This window comes from Ischnura elegans, chromosome 9, assembly GCF_921293095.1.
Source record: "Ischnura elegans chromosome 9, ioIscEleg1.1, whole genome shotgun sequence".
In the NCBI taxonomy this organism is placed as follows: Eukaryota; Metazoa; Arthropoda; class Insecta; order Odonata; family Coenagrionidae; genus Ischnura; species Ischnura elegans.
Genome location: NC_060254.1, coordinates 105,333,823 through 105,349,228, shown reverse-complemented (window position 1 = coordinate 105,349,228; position 15,406 = coordinate 105,333,823). Strand labels below are relative to the sequence as shown.

General features: G+C 38.0%; 1 long non-coding RNA gene across 2 annotated transcripts; it reads left to right on the top strand.

Moving 5' to 3' along the window:
* Nucleotides 1–2,214: 2,214 nt before the first annotated feature.
* LOC124165190 lies at nucleotides 2,215–15,106 on the top strand. 2 transcript variants are annotated; one of them, XR_006866157.1, is made up of 7 exons: nucleotides 2,215–3,075; nucleotides 4,156–4,208; nucleotides 9,757–9,838; nucleotides 10,077–10,156; nucleotides 11,952–12,023; nucleotides 13,468–13,547; nucleotides 15,028–15,106. It is a non-coding gene; the product is annotated as an uncharacterized LOC124165190 (long non-coding RNA). The 2 variants fall into 2 exon arrangements; XR_006866158.1 differs by lacking the exon at nucleotides 10,077–10,156.
* Nucleotides 15,107–15,406: the final 300 nt, after the last annotated feature.

Below are 15,406 nucleotides of genomic sequence, written 5' to 3'. Positions count from 1 at the left end.
AGACTTCATGAAGTATGCGGTCTTTAAGACATCATTCATGTGACCTCATGAAGTGTGAGGTCTTAAAGGCCCTTTCATGTCTCTTAATGTGGAATCTTAAAGGAGTCCAACGTATGAGTTCATATAAGACCTCATTACGAATACTGTGTTGACTGGGAGTCAAAGAGTGGAAGCATTCGAAATGTGTTGCTACCGAAGAATGATGAAAATAAAATTGATCGAACGTGTAAGTAATGAAGGAGTGCTAAGAAAGTGGGAATAAAAATAAGTCTTCAAAAGCTTTAAGCAGAAGACGGGAATAGTTACTTGTCCACATTATGAGACATGATGGCCTGATTAAACGATCATAGAAGGACAGGTGGGAGGGAAGAATGGCAAGGGACGGTCCCGAATGAGTTACATGGACAGGTTATGAAGGATGCAAAAGGGTAGAAATATGTATGGCGCTATGAAGAGGCTAGCGGATAGGAGAGAGGAATTGAGAGCTGCGTCAAATCAATCTTAGGATTGTTGACTAATAGTTATGATTTCATACCTATAATCCCTTGGTACCTAGAAGAGCAGAAATATTCAGAAGCTCCAACAACGTTAACTATTGCCCAAACGTAGCAGGATGGATTTTGTCAACACATTGGCATTAATATCTTAAATTGGAATAAGAGAGAGATTCTTCTGTGGGACAATATTGGATGTAATTTTTTATTCAACGTCCAAGAGACAGCGGAAGAAATTTATTCGAAGGTCACAATTGCTCATATCAATGACGAAACGGCGACACTGATTGAAAGATTGAACACTAATCCGACGTAAATATATCCGTGTGAAAAGGATAGATATTATTGGACACTTAAATACGCCGATATAATCTGCAATTAAGATTTTATTCGGTTATAAACAGTTTGATATTTAATCAGAATAAATAGCTTATATTCATATTTATCTAGAGGAATTTACATGATTTCTATGCTCAGATTTAATTTTTTAAATAACACGCGTAAATTTTCCAAGTTTTTTTATTTCTGCCGCGTAAAATATCCTCCTTGAACTATAGAAGGGGTGAAGTAAATAGAGGGCGTGAACAAACAAATTGGAAATCCGAAAATTATTACAGCCAAAACTGGCAGCGCACTAATATTTAGACGACGGATATTTATATGTGTATAAATTAACCCCGCTAAATCAACAAGGATCGAAACAATCAATTCTAATCCGTGGCAATAAAAATTCACGCAGAAAAAAAAATACCCGCATGAAAATTACCGGCCACCGCGACTCCATGTAGATAATTTCAGCGAAAATACTTTTACTAATTTGAAAATACGGCACTTTATTGTTTCTTAGAACAGTATACATATTTGCAATGAAATGAATTCTAATATATATATGCACAGCCGCATGCTTTTCCTCACAACAATGCCCTCAGAAGACGATAGCCTCACGTTGCTAGGAGTGCGTTAATATGCCTGTAATCCTTGTAAAAGGTACTCGTAGCAACAGTGCATACGCATAAAAACGCCAGTTTTTTGAGGAAACAGTTTTCAATATGGGTAATACCATACGTAAGTAACAAAACAACTTCTAAACTTTATTATATCGTGTAATACGCCCTTAAGAATATATATTTTTCCCATTTTTTGTTCAAATACATCCCACAGAGATAGCTGCTTAGCAACCAGGATCTGGTTCTCTCAAAAATAATTTTATGTCCAGTAAACTCGCATTTTCCTTGGTTTTCGGGTAAATTTACTCAAGGAAGAGATTGCTAGAGCCCCGTATGAAGGTGTTATTTCCCAGCCTCAATTTTCCTGGCGGAAATTTATCGTAGTCATGAATTATTTAATCGATTTCCTTTCCGGTAAGTCTCCAGCAATTCCGTTGCATTGTATTACTCCTTCAAAGTCAAAAACGGGACATGAAGATCATATTTATCATGAATCGAACATGTAATCGATGCATATAATGATTTTTTGTGGCGTTTGCTGGGAATTTTTTCTCCGGTCGATGAGATATCTAGATAAACACATTCCTTTGCAAACATCTTCCCAATAATTTCTATGTGAAGGCATATTAATGAACGACTTGCTAGAGTAACGGATACAAATAGTTTTTTAAACTCACACTGACAATAAGCCATATTAGCCCCTCTTTAGGAAAACACTGAAGTAGTACTCTAGTAGTAGTATTTTAGAGCTATGGAATTTTTGTAAGTTAGTACGGAGTCGTAACTGGATTGATTCCCAAGTGAAGTAGATGGGTCCTTGGCATTGCAAGGGTGCAATAGAGCCTTGATAACCTCACTAGGTGTTACACATATAAGACACTTAGGGTCCCTAATGCCCAACTGTTCACTTAGATTCCCCATGAGGAACCCAGGTGAATGCTTCTTCTCCAATTCTTCTAATTATACAATCAAATTAAACGATCTTTCTCTATCCTGCATAGTCTACAAGTGTCATTAACTAATCCATTTTGATAGCAAAATCTATGGGGTGGGAATGAAATGGGCCCAAATTTATTTGTGATCAAGAAGGATTCCTCTCTATAATAGGCAGATGCCTAGGACGCAAAGAGGTGGAGGAATTGGCTGCCGAGGGCCCTATCCCGGAGGAGTTGGAGACTTCAGGGGCTGACGTGGCATTGCTGCAAACAGCGACGTCAGATGAAACTGCAGAGATGCCGATAGCCACGTCCCCATTGCCCCCGGAGGAGGGCCGCCCTTCACCAACCGCCTCTCCTCCTCCGGGAGAAGAAGGCCTAGTAGAAGACCCATGGGAAGACCTCAATGTTGAACAACAGGGCCCTGCCAGGGGGGTGGAAGACTTTCCAGGGCCCCACCTCCACCGTCCCTCAGTTGAAGAATTCATGCAACAGTATAACAACATAATTCTGGATATAGCGTCTATTACAAATGAAATTGACTGGATGGTGGGGGTTATAGAGAGACGGATTGAAGATCTTGTCCGCCAGGCCCTGGGACAGAGAGCGTCGCGGAACCATCCCGATGGGGACGGGAGGTTTTACCGCCATCAAGACCACCTGTGACCCGCGGCGAGGCCCAAAGTCCCACCTCAAGAGGTAAGTGAATGTATCGTATGTTTGTGTGCCTAGAAGTATTGGTGTGGACGTAAGCTAGAGAGATTTCCACCTCATGCAAATGCCAACAGGATTGAAATGGTAGACTCCCAGATGTTTGGATTCCTCTCAATGTAAAGGAGTGCCTCCCCCTGCAATCTGGATCCATTCCTGCCACCATTCAAACATGAGTGATATTCTGCCTCTTAACTTGCCTAATAGGATAGGAGAATCACGGATCATTGGACTGCTTTCCTTTTTCTATAGCTGGGAAGATTGCTCATTAACTGATTCTGGAAGTAACATTCATTTGGATGTACTTTATTTCCATTGAACATTCAATTTCCATGGCACTTATCACTTTTAAACAAGGAGAAGTAACAGGATTTTAATCAAATTAATTCATAATTAATTAAATTACATTTCTATTGCCACACTGATATTGAAGCTGAGGTTAACGACACTGTACATAGTTTCACGCTGCTGCAAAGCTCCTTCAAGCACTCAGAGTAGTCTGTGCAAACTCACATTTGAATATAATTAGTTATGAATCAATGATGATAGCAATAGTATCAGCTACGAGACTACGTGCTCGTTTCCAGACTTTGCTCACATCGCATATACTTTGACTCCAATTTTGCTAGTTCCGTCACATCCTTGACCTTGGGTGCAATTAGCCTTGTATGCCAGCTATCCAAGTTTTACTGGTCTGGCCCTGATAGGAAAATTGGATGTGTGGTTTTCAACAAATTATTGAAAACAATAGTACCTTGCTGTGGGATAATCTATTCCCATGGTGGTATTGATATTGGCAAACACTGACCCCTATGTAATTATCACTTATGTCTCCCATAGTACATTTCTGAATACAAGAATTCTCCCCTATGAACACCCTTATTCTAAAAAATGTAAAGTTCTCTTGGAAAAACTTGTAATAATCTTGGATAATAGTGGTTATTACATTAAAAACACACAACGTTAGGTCTAGAATAACATTTTTTCTGTTATCTTAAGATGTCACACAGTTCTAATTTTCATCAATAAATGAGGTTTATCTACAATTATATGCCTTCACTATTTCAGGGCCATAACATCAAGGACAACTCCCTGGCATGTCGGCGGCCAACCACCCAGAGGTATATGACATTTTCAAGGTTTTCCATTGGAATTGCTGTACCTTAATTCCTAGAATAAGTATCGATCCCTCACTCTTAGATTGTAACAAGATTGAAATACTTTCCACCATTCTAATCATTCCACCGCAATTCAATTGAGAATTAAACTCAATACTCAATTGAGCATCCCCTATTCCAGTGGCGCAGCGTGGGGGATAAAACCCCTCCAGAGCTCAGAGAAATTTTTAAGTTTAATCCATTTTACTTAATGGATTTGTATTACTTATAGAATAGTATTAGGATTAATCACATATCGCTCAGGAAACCGTAATGGTTGCCATTTTACACCATTAATCTTAAGGCGGTTATGCAATACCCCCACACCCCAAAGTATTATAGCTGCGCCTAAACCCACCCCCCAGCCTTTGTCCTTAGCTGCGCCCCTGCCCTATTCCTCCTATAAAAGGTAAGAAGGGATTTTATAAATCTAGCTAACCATCTTCTACATATATTTAGAAGTGGATGTCTATTTGTCTGTCTGCTATGCGCATTACCATGGCTGCACAGATTGCTACCCAAGTTAGTACACAAGTACTTCTCATCCTACCAAAACGCCTTAGTTCCTCTTCTTGTTGTATCCCACCTGTCCTTTTTCTTGTTGTTTTTGCATTAGCTTGTTTTATGTCACATGTACGACATCATGCAATTTCTGTGGCTGGTCATCCCGCCGCGTAGGCACACCTCTTGACACGCCCTAAGTGAAAACATAACACAAAGGATACTATAATAAACCCATTTAAATGCACTCGGCGCAAACCTTTTAGCTGAGTTATGCGTTCACAAGACATTTTTTGCCTACTCATGTACGTAAATGCATTACAATCAACATTGTGGAGTGGGATAAAAGCAGATCCCATAAGGGGAGGGTCGGGCTTAATTACGGTGCAGTGGCCCTAAGGTCTCCCTAAGTTGGGTCTCTGGCAGGGCCAGAATGCATACGACCACAGCTATCTCACCAGTCACCTTCCTTCCCCCATGTCAGCTATAGCCGGCATCAGGTCGTTTGCGTATGAAAATGCTCGTCGATTCAACCCGACGTTTGGCATCAAAGGAAATAGGGATGGGTGAACACAAGGAAACTAGCGAACACAACTATAAAGCCTGTAGATCCAGACTTTGAGACTTTGAGGCTTGTATGCTTTATAATCTGCAAACACCCTAAAATCCATCAAATCCCCAAAATTGGAGCACTCAAATATTGTAATGCGGAATTGATTGGATTCGGAAAAGAACAAGAATGCTTGTGGATAGCACTCTTATCTTTGTTACGGTCAAAATATAAATGACTTGTACATCAATACCAGGGCCCGCACAAGGGAAAACGCAGAGCAAACTGATGTTGTGTTGCCCTACTAAGGGGGGTTTGGTATGGAATACCCCTCAATTACATATACCAATTAAGTGGTCCGGGGAAAGGGGTACAGCTAGGAATTAAGGACAGGGGAATTTTAGAGGGGACAATCAATGCTGTGGGATCTGGATGGTATGGAATGCCTTCCATTGTAAGCCGGTGGTGCTGGGACCTCCCCCAGAAAATTTTAAGATATGTAAATGGTTCAAAATGGTGAGGTTTACAGCTTTCTCAGGGATATTCTATCGATCCTTACACTTTTCCATACTTAATATCAATGCAATTAAGTAAGTAAAATGAAATTAATTAAAAATTTTCTCTGAATTCGGGGCGGAAGGGGTCTATCCTCCAAAGCCTGACCCCTCCCTGAGCCATTGTGTAGCATCACCTCTTTTGTGTATAATGCAGTGTACATTTTTTGTTAAAAAGAAATACCAGAGAGCATTTTCGGAGGTAATAAGAACATTTTAATCCAAATAGTTTAATAGACTTATATTTTTCAAGAACCAACATAATATGAGTGGCAGTGATATATTTTTATTATATACATGGATAATAGCCATGAAACTTTATGAGTTTTTTTTCACAAAGTCTACCTTTTCTTCCGCAAAAATAAAAATAAATTTACACCATGAGATAGAATAAAAAATAAAAAATTTTAAAATTGGAAAACAATTTAATTTTGCTGTTTGGGCGTTTGGTTGCCCCCTAGCTATACGCCACCCTGGGTAGTTGCCTGGGAAGCCCAGGGTGACGTGGGTCCTGGTAAATGCCACTGTTTAATCTTGTCACTAAAATCTAGGAGAGCAAGTTACATGCAACCATTCCCTGTGAGCGTTATAAAACATACTAGTATATTAGCATATTAGTGCATTGAAGATTTTGAAGTGAACTTTATTTAAATATTTCCCTGAGATTTTAATACCTCATCTTTAGATACATATATTTGTAAAACCCGTAATGTGACATTCAAAAAGACATTCCAGCCCTCATACTAAGACATAGTTTAGGGATAAGAAATGAATAGTTTGAAGTTCAAGATGATTGTGAATTCTGAAATCTGACCCAAATAAGGTGCTCATAATAAAAAATATCTGCATAGAGTTCCCATCAAGAGTAATTGTGAATGGTCTAGTTGGATAATACATGAGGGGAGCCAAAAATAACGGGAATTGCGCAGTAACTTTTTCATTAATCAATATTTTCTCTATAAATTGTCATCACCTTCCAAGTAATCCTCATTGACTGCAACACATTCATTCATCTAATCGTTACTTCGACACTTCAAAACAATTTTTTAATTCACTAAAATCAATGTTCTTTCGGCCTTTCACCGATTTTTGTTTTACTTCACCTACCGTCCCAAAACCTTTTCCGTTAATATCCCTTTTCAGTCTAGGAAGTAGAGAGAGTAACAGGTGGCAATATCTGGTGAAAAGTGGGGGTGAACGATTGGCGTGATGCCTTTTTTTGTCAAAAACCACTTCATGGACATTGCGGTGTGGGCGGGTACATTGTCATGGTGGAAGAACCAATCACCTGTGTGCCAAAGATCAGCCCTTTTTTTCCGGATAGTTTCCCTTAACCTCTGCAAAATACCTATAAAGTTCTTCTATGGTTCGGCAACGATCTTCATGAATGAGGGAGTGGATTTTTGCAACATTGCCGTCCGTTCTTGATGTTGACGGATGCCCTTAATGAGGATGGTCATCAATCGACATCTGTCCATTGTTGAGATGCGAAAACCAGTCGTAGACACGTGCTTTACTTAGATTAGTATTCCCAATAGCAGTTTTAAGCATCACTAGAGTTTCTGCGGGAGTTTTCCCCTACAAAAAAAAATAAATAAAATAAACTTCACTGCCGCATGTCCACCCCGCCAGTCAGCCATCACACCTTTTCGCTAAATCAGAAAAAGTTGATTAACCAAAAAAATCCCAAAGGCAAACAGATGCACTCAGAGGCGACCAGGATTCTCACACTGACTCAGAAAATATCACTGCTTGGAACCCTTTATGGGGAAAACAGATCCCTCTCTGAACCGTTAGGTCCCCTCTCGTAATGTAAACATGTACTAATATGAGAAACACTAACAGGGAAATTCATGCTGTTTTGTTTAACTTGATTTGAATGCAGAAAAAATAACTCCAAATATTGGTATTAACATAGTATAGTTTTTATGTGCTTTAAATAACACTGATAATATCTGCAGGGAAATTATTGATTGCAAAGAGTCATTTCTTCAGAAAGCGGCCTCTCTGTAGCACTGCCTGTATTTCACGCCGTGAACGGCGCACTGCTGGGCCACATTGAAATGGGTGTCGTGGTGACCAAGGCGACCGTTAACGGTGCCATCCCGTCAACTGAGCGATTCGATTCATTAAAAGACATCCATACACACGGATAGTTATTTGAAGGCACATAGTGCTAGCATTTGGGGAAGGGAAGGTAGGAACAGAAAGGACAGGAGGAGAGGGGTTCTCCTTATAAGCGGTCGGATATTCGGATCTCCACTGAGCTTCAATGCAAAAAGAAAGCATTTTGACTTTGGCCAAATCTAACATCTATTTCTTCGGGTGAGAAAGCCTCATTCTACATGTTTTAGGATTGATAAATGGGAAATAATTTTTCCCGTTTCTATGAATCCAATTATTTTGAGTTACATGTACTTATTTCACTGCCTTTCCTGGCCGACTGGCAACAGCTGTAATCTAAACTAAGCGATTTTGTTGTATCTAGCTGCATGTCCTACCTTCCCTCAACACCTGGGTGAGGGGTATCGAAAGGGAACCCACGACATGAAATATTTTGGCCAATTTGTAAGTTATACAGTACTACGGTAATACCGTAATTACCCAGCACTCAGTTTGAAAACACCATTATGAGAGGTTGTGTTTTGCGGTTGGACTGTTATTTATCGTGGTTCCAGCTTTAAATATCGAACGATGGAAACGAATTTTAAAATTCCAAAAGCTAGTGCTACTGCTCATACCAGGGTAAGTGAATTCAACTCAGAAGGATTTTTTGTGAAAGACAGAGCACATTTTACTGTGCTGAGTTTGCAATTAAAGAATTTGAACACACAGTCACTCAGTCAAAGAAAGCGAAGGAGGAACTTGTTGTCGCTACTGCTGAAGCATTTTTAAAGACTTTATTTAGTGTGGAGAAACTTGACAATCCAAACATTCTGGAATGGCTCTCCAAGTGTAGACATATATTAGGGAGTGGGGATTTGCCATTAGCTGATCGTATATATGTCAATACTACATACTTGACCATTTCCTTCATTTAGTTTTATCAGAAATTTTGTACAATCGAAATTGTGTTAAATGTTATGTAAAATGCTTAATAAAAGTATTAGTATTCATGAAACGTGTTCCATAAAATAAATGGCTATAAATGTGGAAAAATTGTAGCATTATAAAACACTGCCAAGATTTTCTATAACACAAAAATCACATGGTTTAAAAATGAATTTTAGCAAAAAATAAAATGTCTTCCACGGACCTTTATTTATAGGCCATTTGGCATAGGCAATTTTTCATACTATTTATAAAAAATTCCAGGAGCAATAATATAAGTTATAATGAGGGCCCAGTGAGAAATGGGTGGTGGAATCCACGTGGAACCCACGTGGAATCCACGTTGACTCGTGGATATATGGTGGTGGTGGATATTGAGTGGTTGGACCCACGTGGAATCCACGTTGATTTCAAGTGGATTTGTGGTGATTAGCATAAAATGTTAAACAGAATTTCTAATTTGTGGAACTTAACTCTCTGGTGACATTGCGTCATTTATCATCCTGAAACCACGCTAGTTATGTGAAAATGTATCGCACATTCTATTTTTATATAATTCGTGGAAAGGCAACCAGGAGAGCACATGAAAAACCATAGACACATATATAGAAGGTTTAGATATAGAGTGGTTGAGGTTTTAATGGTTTTAGGACAGCACCTACTGCTGTTTTAATTTTTCCACCAAATTTCCACGTGGGTTCCACGTTGATTCCACGACCAAAAACACGTGGTATCCACGTTACATCTCCACGTGGGTTCCACGTGGATTCCACCACCCATTTCTCACTGGGGGTAGATCATCCATAGTTCAATTTAAGCTGATTTCTAAATAATATCATGTAAATTGATTTTCCAGCCATAACACGTGACTGGAACGAGTCCACTGCATAATTTGGGGAATGACCCCTGCCCCCAGCCTCTGGCAGATCGTCAAAATGGTATGAGATCTGTTTTTGTTATCATTTTTCTAGGTACACATTTTTTGTAAATCGGTCTCATTTCATGAAAAAAACAAATACATACACTTTCAAAATCATACACCTTTATGGTACACAAATTCCTCCAGAAACTGATTTATATGCTATGATAGCTTTTATTTTACTAGAAAGAGTTTCTCGAAAGAGGTTTTTGTAACTTCCTATCATCATCATTAATATCATTTAAATTGTTTTTCAGCCATAACAGCTGACTATGCGTGTAACCGCAAAATTTGGGGAAAAACACCGGCCCTTGGCCTCCAGCAGATCATCAAAATGGTATGGGATCTCTTTTTGTTATCATTTTTCTAGATATATATTTTTTATATATTAGCCTCACTAACAACCATACACAAATACTATATAAAAATTCACAATCATACACTTCTGTGGCAGACAAATTCCTCCAGAAACTTATTTATGCTATGATAGCTTTTGTTTACGAGAAAGAGTTTCTAGTTAGAGGTTTTGTAACTCTGAATAACTTAATGACCACCATGCCCCCCTTCTTAGCTTACCCGCCGTGGCCAGCTTTCTTCCTCTATTAACTCATTGTATATATAAGGCCATGCTCTTCCTGTATCCTTTATTAATAACTTTTGCATTTTAAATATTTTTAAATATAGATTTTGTGAATATGGATCCAAGATTTTTATTCAAATTGGTGAAAGATTCTTTTTGTATTTGAATTTCTTAAAATTGTGGATTTGACCAATCACCCATTTTTACCTTTTTTGAGATGATAGCAGATGTCGTATCACAACAATGTCATAGATTGCAGGGCAGATTGTTAATGATTTTTTTTTATTTACTGCAACAAATTACTTGCAACCATGCCCTGTGAGCATTAGAAAATATATGTATTAGTGCACTCAAATTTTTAATGAGAACATAATTTAAACAACAGCCAAGACATTTCAATGTTTCATCTTTAAATATATGTATGTTTGTCAAACCTGTGATTTAACATTAAAAAGACATTTCAGCCAAGGTATGTACTAAGAAACTTTTGGGACAAGTAATGAATGATTTTGAATTTCGAGATGATAATGAATTTTGAAATCTGAACAAAAAAAAAGATACTCGTATAAAAATATTTCTGCATACCTTGAGAACCTATCAAAAGTAATTGTACATGGTCTAATTGGATAATAGTGTAAATATGTACTAAATATGCAGGGGCAGATCCAGGATTTCTCTCTGGGGGGCACGAGAAAAGGATTTTGATCTGGGGGGGGCATTAGGCTACATCGTAATACAAAATGAATGCAATGATAATGGGACATTATTAAAAATCTTGTATATTTTTTAAGGGTCTAAGGGTGCACATGCCCCTGTGCTCCCCCCCCCCCCCCTCCTAAATCCGCCAATGCTAATATGAGAAACACTAACAGGGAAATACATACATGCTGTTTTGCTTGGAGTAACATTTTATTTCAATGCAGTAAAAAAACCCAGATATTGTTTTTTATAAAGTACATATATTTTTTATGTGCTTTAAAATAACACTGACAATATCTGCAAGGAAATTCTTGATTGCATCACTGTTGATTTTAATTTATATAAATTTGAAATAAAAAATGATGCAATTAATGGAATTGAATCGAAAAACAAAGACACAAATGCTTTCATGAAAAAATGTTTCCTCAAGGTACTAATAAATTTCCAAGAGTAGGTACCTATTGTCTTTATTTAAGGGTCATTGGTGTTGTATTTTTAGCCCAGGAGGGTGATAGAGATTAAATGAGCAAGCTGGCACTGGATGGCTATGTATTTATTTGATAGTTCCTACCATACGAGGCATTAATTTGACATTACATATCACTTTCCCGTAATGGGGAATACCGGAAGTAACCACCAGTACCAACCTTGGGTCTTTCAACATTTCCCATCGACGGAAAGTCCTTAGATACCAACCCAAGGTTAGGTACTTTCTGCTACAATTGGCACTTGCAATTTATCATGCTTATTATAACAAATTCCAGGAGCAACAACATACATAATGATACGGGTGGATCATTCAAATAACATTTTAAGATGGTTCCTAATGAATATCATGTAAATTGATTTTCAGCCATAACACCTGACTATGTGTGAATTTTGGGCAACGACAGCTGCCCCTAGCCTCCAGATGATCATCAAAATGGTATGAGATCTATTTTTGTTTTGATTTTTCTGAATATAAATTTTTTATGTATTAGTGTCATTTCATTCAAAAAAGATTTCCTCAATGCACATGTTAATTTCCAAGAATACCTATTATCTTCATTTAACCCTTTCGCACTGGCAGCTAGAATAGGAAAACGTTTTCGTGCTACAAGTAGCATTAGAATATTTCAAACCTCTCTGTATTGAGCTCTGTTTAGGGGGTGAGTTGCCTGGGTATTTTTCTCCCTCTGTTTTGGCACCCAGCTCAACACCCAGCGATTAGCGTCCGTCCCTTACCCCACCCACTGGACGACACCCTCTATCCCTATCATAGCACGAATCCATGGTCAACTTACTGCGTTACCAGTGTTTTTTAAACCAAACACTGTACATATTTGATTTTCAATAATTTACTCTTATAAAAGAATAACTAGTATTTTTTAAGCATTGTGGAATTTTAAACGGGTTTCTTGTGCTAATAACAACAGTGTTTGTAAATATGTATAAGCTCGGCATAAGGTAATAAGGCTATAAGTCCTTAAGTCTGTTATTTTTTAACGCTAAAATTTCCTTTACAAATTACTTAACCTCGGATCAAAACAAAGGATTCATTTCAAAGTAATAAAAAAATTGTAGTATGCACAAAATATGTCATTGGAAAAACTATTGACAACATAATCACCTCGCAACGGATTCCTACAGAGAGGATGATCATAAATGAGTTGAAGGGTCCGGCTTATAATTGCTAAGGAGTGGCCCTAAGGACTCGCTAAGCTGGGTCTCAGGCCGGGCCTGAATGCATCCAACAATTGCTACCTCAGTGGTCACTTCCCTTCCCTCGCATCGGCCAGAGCCAATATATACGGTCGTCTGCATTGAAAAATCTGTGATAGCTATACCTGACGTCAGGTCTTCTGCGTATGAAAATGCCCGTCGGCCACACACGATGTCTGGTGTGAAAGGGTTAAAGGCAGGCCTGTGCTGGGCGCCATCTTACGACAGTGGATGGCCATGGCCAGAGGGTGCCAGGAGTATTCAGGGGGAGGACTGCAGGGGAGTCTTGGGGTGTGGAATACAATAATTGATTTTGAAATTTATATCCTCACCCTCTTGAGATTGAATTGAATCTTACGAGATTGAATCATATTAAATTAAATTATTATTTTTTTTACCCAAGACGATGTTAATTATGCTGTTGAATGGGACATGATTCACATCAAGGAACTGGGTAATATTGGTATTCTGACAGTAGAATTCGTCAATTTCGGTATAGGAGGGTGTCTTGGCGGCCCAACACAGGCCAGGTTAAGGGCCAATGGCATATACAATTTATCATACTATTATACATGATAGAAGCATTAACATACATGATAATAAGGGTAGATCATCCATAGTTCAATGTAAGCTGGCTCCTAATGAATATCATTTAAATTGTTTTTCAGCCATAACTGCTGACTATGCGTCTAAACGCGACATTCGGGGAATGACACCTGCCCCTGGCCTTCAACAGATCATCAAAATGGTATGGGATCTGTTTTTATAATTATTTTTTCTAGATATACATTTTTTATATATTAGCCTCACTACCAACCATCAACAAACACGTACACATTCAAAATCATACACTCCTGTGGTAGACAAATATTCCTCCAGAAACTGATTTGTGCTATGATGGCTCAAATAATAGAATGTGTAATAATTGAGCAATAGGTAATATACGTAATAATAAGGTAGAAAATCCAAAGTGCAATTCAAGATGGATTCTAAATAATATCATTTAAATTGATTTCACAGCCATAACACCTGACTATGTGTGAAATTTGGGGAACTTTTGGGACAAGGAATGAATGATTTTCAATTTTGAGATGAAAATTAACTTTGAAATCTGAACAAAAAAATGATACTTGTAATAAAAATTTCTACATACTTTGAATGCATACCAATAATTATTGTGCATGGTATAGCTGGATAATAGTATTAATCAGTGACGTTACTAAGAATATGCTTTGGGGGTGCGGGGGGAATGGGTGAGATGGCGTGGGGTGGCAACCCCCCTCCCTGGCAACTGGGAAAATTTTAAAAATCGTACATGCCTAGGAATACATTTAACATCATTTAGGCACTAAAGATTTAACTTTAAGTAGTTGCAGTTATTCCATGTCAATGCTGGGTAATAGTTTTAAATATTTTCTTTTTAATTGCTCTGAGTCTTAGTGGTTTGAGTATGGGGAGGGGGATGAGGGGATGTATTCGTCCCAAAGCACCAGAGAAATAAAAGTATTATTTAAAACCATTGTCTAGTTTGGACACATAACAAATGCATCCGCACAAAGTTAAATTTAAATTGCCAAAATGACGTAAAATGCATTTTCAGGCATTTTATTTTATTTTTTAATTTTCCTTAACTTCCCATTTTCTGGGGGATAGCCCCCACTACCCAACCTAATCCCCCCTCTCTAAGGCCCCCAATTCCCCTAAAAGCATATTCCTAGTTATTCCACTTCTGAGTCTTATTAGGGTATCTATTCCCTCATAGTTGCACCACTGGTGTAAATACTAATATGAGAAATACTAACAGGGAAATTAATGCTGTTTTGTTTGGAGTAACATCTAAATTGAACACAGTAAAAATAACCCAAAATTAGTTGATAACAAAGTATAGGTTTTTTGGCTTACCTTATTATCATACTGATAGTTTTGGCTGGGAATTTCATGATTATATTTACGTTATTTTCATTTTTGCGCAAAGTTGAAATAAAAAACGATGAGTTGAAAACAACTACTGACATGATTTCATGCACAAAGGATTCCCTCAAGGCATGCGTTAATTGCCAAGAGTACGTATTAATTTCAGTTAAGGTCAATTGTGCATGAAATTTATCGCACTAATAATAAATAATATAAAGACAATAACATACATATTGAAAAGGATACAACATCCAAAATATATTTCAAGGTGGTTTCTAATGAATAGCATTTAAATTGTTTTTCACCCATAACAGCTGACAACGTGTCCCACCGCAACATTTGGGGAATGACACCTGCCCCAGGCCTCTAGCAGATCATCAAAATGGTATGAGATCCGTTTTTGCTATCATATTTCTACATATACGTATGTACATAAAATTCTAGATATAGAGAAGAAACCACTGCTACTAAGCCTGTTTTGTCAATTAATACAGATAAATAGAGCATTCAAGGTTATATTGACCAAGTTTAAAGTTTATCTAAAGAATTTTATGATTTCATGATGAGTGGGAATGAACAACAAATGTAGAGAGTATGCAACCCGCGTGCCACCCAAATTGTCTGGCTGGGGTGCCTGGCGCTCACTCTCAGTGCGATATCTCGGAATCCTAAGGGCAGAAATGAAAGAAATTT